The 9,745-nt window shown below is 42.1% G+C and overlaps 1 long non-coding RNA gene across 1 annotated transcript; it reads left to right on the top strand.

Moving 5' to 3' along the window:
* The first annotated feature begins 5,826 nt into the window (after nucleotides 1-5,826).
* On the top strand, nucleotides 5,827-8,695 carry LOC108308886. Its single transcript, XR_001827085.1, has 2 exons — nucleotides 5,827-6,044; nucleotides 6,759-8,695. It is a non-coding gene; the product is annotated as an uncharacterized LOC108308886 (long non-coding RNA).
* Nucleotides 8,696-9,745: the final 1,050 nt, after the last annotated feature.

Here is a 9,745-nt window from a genome sequence, read left to right as displayed (position 1 = left end):
GAGCTCATAGCCTAGAAAGACTGAGGCTTGGTGGTGTGTCTCCCGACTCAGCTGCTTCCTGCCTGTGTGACTTTAGGCAAATTAGTGAACCTCTCTGAGCCTGTCTCCCTGACATGCAATATGAGTATAATAATTCCCACTCGCAGGACTGCTATGAGGATTGATTAGATAACATCTAGACTTTACACAGACCTTTACCCATGGTCGGGACTTGATGACTGACACTGTTCATACTGTTTTTATTGTTCTGGTATTTGCATTTGTTCTACTTACTATAATGACTGTTGAAAAAGCTTTCCTGAGACATCAGCAGTGATTAACCCCCTTGGTAAAACTGAATTAGCAGGGTAGCTGCTCAGTCATCTCTCTGGGCTCTAAAGACAAAAGACAGAAATTTTTGGCATTAGGGTGTAAACTAGGGAGGAAGCACACCATACTGAACAATGCTGGTGAAGGGTCCAGGCCACTGGACATTAGGAAGGCTCTGGGTGTTGGGATAAAGTGAACTCGCTCAGAAAGTACTAGAGGTCACTGAGGCGAGATCTGTCAATGCTGCCACTTCACTTAAGTCCACCAAGAATCATCCTGGAACAAGGATTGTCATCTGCAAGCACTTCTCCTATTCCTCTTCTGGGTTCTGGAGGTTTGGGAAGCAGCATAAATAGCTGCTTTGTGTCGTTTCTGCCACTGCCCCCTTCCTTTTTCTTACTTACAGGGAATTTTGTAGGAGTGCAATTTGAGGTCAAAATACATAAGCATTTAAGACATTGCTTTGCTTCAAATCCTTGAACAAATATTGACTTATTCATCATCTCATTACCCCTGAGAGTTGGGAAAGCAGAACCCAAATAGAGGTTAGAATGTTATAATCCCATCTATAAATTACAGAGCTTGTCGTATTTACTAAATGAAGGCTTTAAGATTTTAGGAAGCTTTCTAAATGTTATCTCTCTATCCCTATCATAGGATTTGCTCAAAATGCATTTTCAAAGAGAAAAAAATGTTAATGCCACACTGGCATGATAACCCGACCATCTCACAGATCAAAGGAGAGAGGCAGAGAAAGAAGAGGAGGAGGAGGAGGAGGAGGAGGAGGAGGAAGAGGAGGAGGAGGAGGAAGAGGAGGAGGAGGAGGAGGAAGAGGAGGAGGAGGAGATGGAGAAGGAGGAAGGGAAAACCAGGAGGAGGAGAAGCCCCTTCTTACTTTGGATTAATGTTAAACTAAATAGTTTACTACATTTTAAGTGGGAAAATGTTAGTTGAAAAGGTATTTGTCAACCACGAACGTTTGAAAGGGAAGCATGACAAAGATTTTCACTGTTTATGTTCAAATGACAACATGTGCAGAAAGTTGTACAACTGAAAGTCCTTTCAAACAACAGCAACAAAAGAGGTTAGTCAGGACAGGAATAGAAAGTGGAAACTTGGAAGACTGGCTACTCCATGTGTATGATTGCTGGGGTGAGTCTGTGCTGAGAACTTTCTACAAAGGGTGTCCTTTCCAGATATGAGAGGGGGATGTCAAACTTTTGGGGGATCACTGTGGGTTCCCAACTTAGACATCTTCTCTGCTCCAAGATGGCACCCCTTATTCTCTTTCCATGGGACACGAGGACCTTGACATCCTTCCATCTTACAAGCTTCCTGTCATGATTTTTCCATCATCCTGGGGAGCCTTAATATGGGCCAGGTCTCCAGATTCACCCACTTTCTTCTGTCCCATCTATACCCCTCACCCATCCTCAAACCTTTTTTCTTACCAGGATTTAACTGAGAACTACAGAGAAACAGGTGGGGAATAACAAACATAGGGAGTTACGTAGTTAACATGCACTTTGACATCACCTAGTCATTTTCCTGAGTATATAGATAACTCTGTTATTACTAGCTATCAGGTCCATGAGAAGCTTTTGTCCTCTTCTGGAAACCAAGAAAGCACCTGCCCTCACTCAGTCCTAAGGGGAGAATCTTTATGGGAGTAATAACAGAATGGATAATGGGAAATTCTGATGTCCTCAAGCATAAATTCAGATGTCCCCATGGAGGATCATTTGTATATCAAGGGAAGTCCAGAGAAATGATCCACAATTCAGCATGTCCCTTTGGCCAGTGGAGAGGCCACCTTAGTCTGGAAATAATTATGATGATAATGTTAAAGAAACCTAACTAAACAAGTCCCTTTTCTCTATCTCATGTAATGTTTTATATCCAACCTCATAGAGGACCAACCTTACTGTTTTGTACTCTCTCTCCTGCTGGGTAGGTAAACAGAAATTGAGGCTCTAGGCTGCCTGGTGGTTCACAAGGATGGTGCTTTTCAAAGTCCTTTGGACAGACAGGGAACCGGTTTCCCCACCACCATTTCTGACTAGCACTTCCCTACCTTCCCAGAGCAGATGATGCACTGAGCCCTGGTGAGGTTTCCAGCATTCAGGAAATTGTTCCCAAGCCACCAAGGAATAGGGAGATGCAACTGGAACACTACATCCCAAGAAGACAGCCCTCTGAGAGTGACCACATGGTCCTTCCCCAGTATCCTAACTGTCCCCTTTCACTCTTTCCACATCTTCTTTGCCTTTAGAGCTCTACCTCATTTAGTATTTCTGATTCTATTCCCCTTCCCCTGGATGCCCAGTTGCTGGGTTTTTTTCCTGTACAAAATTCTGGAGGCTCAGACTGAAAGTCAGTAGCTTTTACGTCTGCTCAGTCACAGAGAAGAATGGGATCCAGACTCAGAAGAGTGAGGCCGGGCATGGTGGATCATGCCTGTAATCCCAGAACTTTGGGAGGCAGAGGCGGGCAGATCACCTGAAGTCAAGAGTTTAAGACCAGTCTGGTCAACATGGTGAAACTCCATCTCTACTAAAAACACAAAAAAATTAACCAGGTGTGGTGGCAGTTGTCTGTAATCTCAGCTACTCGGAAGCCTGAGTCAGGAGAATCACTTGAACCTGGGAGGTGGAGGTTGCAGTGAGCCAAGATTGCACCACTGCACTCCAGCCTGGGCAACAGAGCGAGACTCCATCTCAAAAAAAAAAAAAAAAAGGAGAGTGAGCTCTGGTTCTGTATATGAAAGAGACAGTAACAGGCAGGATGGGGTTGGATTTCTCCCACCATACCTACAATTATGTGTAGTTCATAACCATAGGGAGTCATTTCCTATTAAAGATTATGTCATTAACTCCATATGAAGAATGCGTATGCCTCCTGTTCACATGACTTTGACCCTGTTTGGGGGAAATGATCATCTTGTCTTATATTTTGCTGAGTCTGAACTGAAGCCCTCTATGACTTAGTATCTCCAATAAGTCTTCTTGCATTTGTGAAAAATGAATGTGCAAGCCCAAACCATATCTCTGTAATCCAAAGTTTTCTCGCTTGGCACGTTACTCTTTGCTAGCCACAATTTTAAGAACAGGAATAAGCATACATTATCTTGCTTCAGCCTCACAAAAACTCCACAAAGAAGGTATCACTGTTTCTTGAGAAGGACGTTGAACCTGGAGAGGTTATGTCGCTTGCTGGGTCACACAGCTTTCCCAGGGAGGATCTAATTAGAAGCCAGATACATCTGATTGTGTTGTCTCTGGTATGTTCTGTGGTGCCATTGCCAACAGCATGGCACAAGGTCACCACTTGCCCTGTCACACCTGAGATGGGCGTTACAAGTTGATTATGACAATTCTCTATGGAGCTAGTCTGTGTTAACCTACAAAATCCTCATCAACAGCCCCTTGGATTGTTATGTTGGGTTGTTATGCAGTTTGCAATCTCTGTCTCAGGCCATTCCTCCACCAGATCACTTCAGCATCAGCAATACCTGGTATCTCTTAATGAAGACACATCACCCAGGATGATCATCACATGTATCTGAGAGTGGCTCTCCTGGTCAAAAATCTATCATGATAGCTAAGAGGAACATTTATCTGTGTCTTAGAAAAAGCCTTAGCTACCTCCTTCAAGGTTCGGCAATAGGAGGTTTCTACTAAAGATAAAAAAAAAAAATGAAACTTACAGAGGCTCAACTGTCCTTGGCCACTGTTAGCTACACATACACGTGCGCACGCACACACACACACACACACACACACACACACACTCCATTGCTCCTGCTTCTGCTCATACCCTGCACATGACATTCAGAGGGCTAGTGAATCAAATCACTCTTACTAAAACCCATTCCATGCCCAGATTATTGCTACACTTTAAGAGACTTCAGTGAGGGCAATAAATGTCAACCCCATTAGTTTTCATTGCAGAAAGAATGTCTGAGGCCCAGACGGGCAGGGGAGTTCCATATCACCACTCTCAGTTACTGACAGCGACCATAGCCAAATGGAAGGCTCCCAGCATGGGGCCTTCTTCTTCTTAAGTAAAATGCACCACTTTGGACAGTCAAAAGAAGTAATTTAACTTCTACTTTTTTCAGAAAACATGAAAACTCAACACTCCCATCACTGATAACAGGAAACCACGTAAAAAAATTTGTCCTCTTCTGAATTGAAAGACAGCATAGTAAAACTAATGCCCAATGTCCAAGATTTTGGACTCCTTGATATTCAAAGTTCATGGATCATTCTAGCAAAATTGATGCCATATAGTTCTGATTTGTATATTTTAAAATTTTATCACTGTGTTGCTTGCTCAACAGTTTACTTAATACTCAAGTTTCTTTTTTGTTTGTTTTTCTTAAATAAGTATATGAAGCCTTTCCCCCTTTAAAATAGGAAGGCAAATGAGGCCAGGACTAAGTGTCCTTGGACACCAAATACTGGAACGGCCTCACACATAGATGGCAAATAGTGTTTCAGTATGGCCAACTGGCTATTTCCACTTGTGTTCCAGCTGTCATGCCACACCACCTCACCTCTGCCCATCCGCCCCCAGATCTTCAGTGGTGGTGAGCGGGAAGAGGGCTGATCTCATGTGTCTACCAGAGATGTTACTCATAAACGCCCTCATAATTCCCAGATGCTCTCATACTCTATGGGATAATACAGTATGTCTCTTTTGAGCCAACACCCTAATTCTGCAAATGATACTCACTGGTGCCTTGAGCAGGAGGCAAAGGAGCCCCACAAAATTCTCTCATAAGACCAAGACATTATTAAGTCCATGAGGAGGAAACATGCCTTCCAACCAACCACTCAAACCATCTCACGCTCAGTAGAGTCTGATAAATCATCTTGAGGAACTCAGGTAGAAGGCGCTTCCCTTGTTAAAACATAAAGCACAGAAATCAAAAAACCTTCGAAACTCTTGTTAATATGATGTGGATCAAGGTCTACAGCAGATGAATAAGAACTGGCCTAGGGCTGGCAAATTCCTTCTAAACCTGGGATTCTTTTCCATTCTGAGGCAGATAGAGTTGCTCTGGAAGAGAGTTTGACCCACTGAAAAATAACAGTTTTATGATGCCTTCCTATACGTCTAGACTAGCAAACAGAACAGTTCTTAAAAAAAAAAATAGTCTTTGTATTTATCCCTGGAGAAATATTTATCTACATTGTACGGTTTTTGGAACAAAGAGAACGATTTCCTTTTTCTATAAAGTTTGGCGTCATTATTATTTTGAAAGATAACCATGCTCACTCGTTGCCAAATGATTGCTAAGTTAGGCTCTCTCTATATTTTTAAAAGAATTTGCTTTTGAAAAGAAGGGGGCTGGAGCTGGGGGATGGAGAGGGTAATCCACGTCCTGTCACCCACTCCCTTCCTGGCTGTGAGAAACTTGTGGGTCTGGGAACTTACAGTTTGTTTTCTGTAACTCCATCTGGTTTGAAACCGAAAAGGAGATATTTGTGGAGAACAGACCACAGCATGAGAGGGAGAAGGGCTGAGGGAGTAGGGGTATAAAAATCAGATAGCTCAGCGCTTGGCTCAAAGGAGCTGAAGGAGAGAGGATTCCACTGCGTGTACGTTTTCTCTTTCACGTCTCACTTTGTTCTCTGCCATCAGGAAATACAGTAGACATTTGTCACCAGCAACTCTTTGGAGCCTTCAATGTTCCTTCCTCCCAGGATTTGAAAGGGGACTTCAGACACGTAAGAGTCAGATTTTGCAAACCAGCAGAATTTCTGTGCAGTGTTTATCAGACAAGCAAGAGGCTGTGAAGGCAGACTTTGGGAAATGGTTTAAACAGTTCATAAATCAGATGTAATTGAAAAGGAGAGTATCTCCTTTCTGAGAGCCATGTAAACCTTTCTTTTATGATCTCTTTACTGGGGCAGAATTGTAATGTGTACAAGGGCCAGGGGTCGAATGAAGTCAGATTGCCTCCAGTCACTCAAGTTAATTTGTTTTTTTTCTGGCCAAATCATGAAACTGAACTGCATTCTGCTCCCTGTTACATTTATATAATAGCATCTCTTTTGATATTGTCAAGTGTGTTGTGCCAGGCTACATAGCATTACTGATAACAAAATTCTTTGGAAAAATCTTTTTTTTTTTTCACACACAAAATAACAGCAGCTGAAATCAGTTGGTGTTCTTGGCTGGCCAGGAGTAAAAAGTGCTCTTCGTATAAAATTTCTAAGAAGCCCTAGAAACATGATGCAAAGCATTTTTACCCCTTTTTACTTCCAAACTGGTAGAATTTATGGGGTTTTTGAAAACTATATTTGTTATACTGATAAAAATGCAGTTTCATATGAAGACCAGAAGACCCTAAAGGGTCTTGCCTAAGATTTTCATTTAAATTTAGTATATTAACAGTGTAAGAGGCAGGTTTGGAGGACTGATAGTGTTCTTAACTTCAGGGAGAATCAAAGATACCAGGAGCTCAGAAGAATGGAGTCTCAAGACATCAGGCAAATACCGAAGAGATCAGAGCCAAGTTCTAAAGGGCAGCCATTTCCCAAATGTCAACCAAGAGCAAAGCCAAGAGAATTATTATTTCCTGGCTGCACAATCACAGGAAAAGCCTGATCAAAGCTGGAGTGCAAGTTAAAAAGTGTAAGGTACTCAAGTGCTAGGGTCTGTGTCCAAGCCCAATCAATGGATCATTAGTTGTTTTTAACTTCCACATTTCTTTTGCAACAGCACCTCTTCCTTAAGTAGCAATCTTATCAGACTGCCACCTTACCTGATGTGTCCCATTGTCCAAGGACAATAAAGACTCTGCACTGTCTGCCGTTACCTAAGAAAGATTGGAATTGACACAGACATCACAGTTACATACAAAATAGGAATTGTTGGATCATGGAGACACACATTCTGGTGTTTGCCAGATTGGCACATGACATAATCTGGTTTCTTTATAGACCCAGTTGTTTTGGGTCGGTCTAAATTATCAAGAGAAGAGACTTCATCTTTAGTTTGATCTTGTACCCACCACCAGAACCCTTGCTTCTGAGCAGGGAGCAGCTGAGGAACAGGCTCTTTCTCTGAATGACTTTCAACATAGTTCTCTCAAACCTTACTCCTCCAGAAGGCCACCCTCATCCTGGCTATGGCTACTTCAGAATAAACTTGGCAGAATCATCTGTTCACATTCTATTTCAAACCAAATTCAGTATCTCAAAGCCTTGTTCTGTGATTTGTTTGGACCTTGGGGGCTCTGACTGAAAATGCTGAAATGCCATACTGACACTTCAGACTTATAGCTACCTGGCCTCCAAGTAAGATTTATCTCCAACTAGAGGGGTTTCTCCTATTAAAAATCAAACAGTGTATGGTGTCTTCACCTGCTAGGTAATATTCTATGCCCTAATGGGAAGAATGGGGGCAGCAGACCAGTGAGTGCAGGAAGGAGAAGCAAAGCTGTGTCCATGCCCTTGAGAAAAGACAAATTGGACCAGACAAGTTCAGTGGAAACTTTCTAACGAATCCATCAACTTCAGCTTGTCTAAGCAAAGTCATAGCTAGAAGAGTACTGAAATAGGAGAACCACGTATAGGGGTTCAGGGGTGATTCCTCTGAAATCGCAGCTGGAAGTGTTTTGTAACGGTTCCGGTACTGTACCCTAGAGGCTGTCACTCTTTCTTCTAATCACCCTTAGCAGATGCCACAGGATTCCTATTTCTGAAAGTTTTCAGGCCCCTCATATGGAAGACCAAAGAAGCCATTAATGTTTAAGGCTACATTTTATTCCATCCACAAATTTGGTAAAAAAGGAAATGTTTACAATTCTGCCATCCCATGAATAGGAGTTTTCCATCAGGTATACACTGGTGTTAGCAAGGTATGAATACTTGTCCACTAAAAAGGCTGTTTGGTACTGCTGATACATATCCCAATGCAATGCCGGGCTCAAAAAGTTCTTCGGTGATTACTTTTGATAACACTGAGTGGCTAAAGGTCTTCTTTCACTTCTTCCCCCACCTCAAATCCTGGCTCTGGAATTTGAGGCTGTGCCCTTACATGCCTCCAAGGCACCTAGCTCCAACAAAGAAAAATGGAGAGTCTGCAAAGAGTCTGCACTGCTCGTTAGTTGACCCAACACTCAGCCCACATTGGAGGGGAAGCGGGTTGGGCTAACGATGTCTTCTTCCTGCTCAGGACACATTATGGTCAAGGATGAAAGGAAAGAGATGCTGGGAACAAGTTTGCATTGAAGATGTATTTCTGTTGCTTTGCTACCAACCCTGGTTATAAATGATGGAATTAATATGGGTCTGTAATAGCTACTTTCCCATATAGCTGTTGGATGTACATACATAAAATTAAAAATAATAGAATACTTTCATTACTAACATGTGGTGACAAGCATTCTTCATTTACAATTTTTATTCCAAAAACAGGATTTAACAGTTTAAAACCCAAGATCTCTTTGGTAAATTAGATAATAGGGTAAACTACAGCCAGTAAGATAAGTGATTGTTGTGAAAAGAAAACTGTTAGCGTTATAAATAATGCTTCTTATATGGATGCTAAACAGTCAATCAGAAAACACCATGGCTGTTGGTTTAAAATCAGCTTCTTTGGTTGGGCACAGTGGCTCACATCTGTAATCCCAGCACTTTCGGAGGCCAAGGTGGGTGGATCACCTGAGGTCAGGAGTTCGAGACCAGCCTGACCAACATGGTAAAACCTTGTCTCTACTAAAAATACAAAATTAGCTGTGCGTGGTGGTGCATGCCTCTTATCCCAGCTACTCAGGAGGCTGAGGCAGGAGAATTGCTTGAACCTAGGAGACAGAGATTGCAGTGAACTGAGATCATGCCATTGCACTACAGCCTGGGCAACAAGAGTGATACTCTGTCTAAAAAAATTTTTAAAATACAATAGCAAATACTTGGAACCAAGCAAATGCCATCAAAAATAGACTGGATAAAGAAAATTTGGCACATATACACCATGGAATACTGTGCAGCCATAAAAAAGAATGAGTTCATGTCCTTTGAAGGGACATGGATGAAGCTGGAAACCATCATTCTCAGCACACTAACACAGGAACAGAAAACCAAACACTGCATGTTCTCATTCATAAGTGGGAGTTGAACAATGAGAAAACGTAGACAGACGGAGAGGAACATCACACACCCGGGCCTGTCGGGGAGTGAGGGGCAAGGAGAGGGAGAGCATTAGAAAAAATGCCTAACATAGGCAGGGCTTAAAACCTAGATGATGTGTTGATAGGTACACCATGGCACACGTACACCTATGTAACAAACCTGCACATTCTGTACGTGTATCCCAGAACTTAAAGTAAAATAAAATTTTTTGAAAATAACAAATAAAAAAATAAATATAGTAATAATAGAATCAGCTTTTTCAGATCCATACTATTTGGATAAGTTTTTTT

This window comes from Cebus imitator, unplaced genomic scaffold (assembly GCF_001604975.1).
Source record: "Cebus imitator isolate Cc_AM_T3 unplaced genomic scaffold, Cebus_imitator-1.0 Scaffold89, whole genome shotgun sequence".
Lineage (NCBI taxonomy): Eukaryota > Metazoa > Chordata > Mammalia > Primates > Cebidae > Cebus > Cebus imitator.
This window is presented reverse-complemented; position numbering and strand designations above follow the sequence as displayed.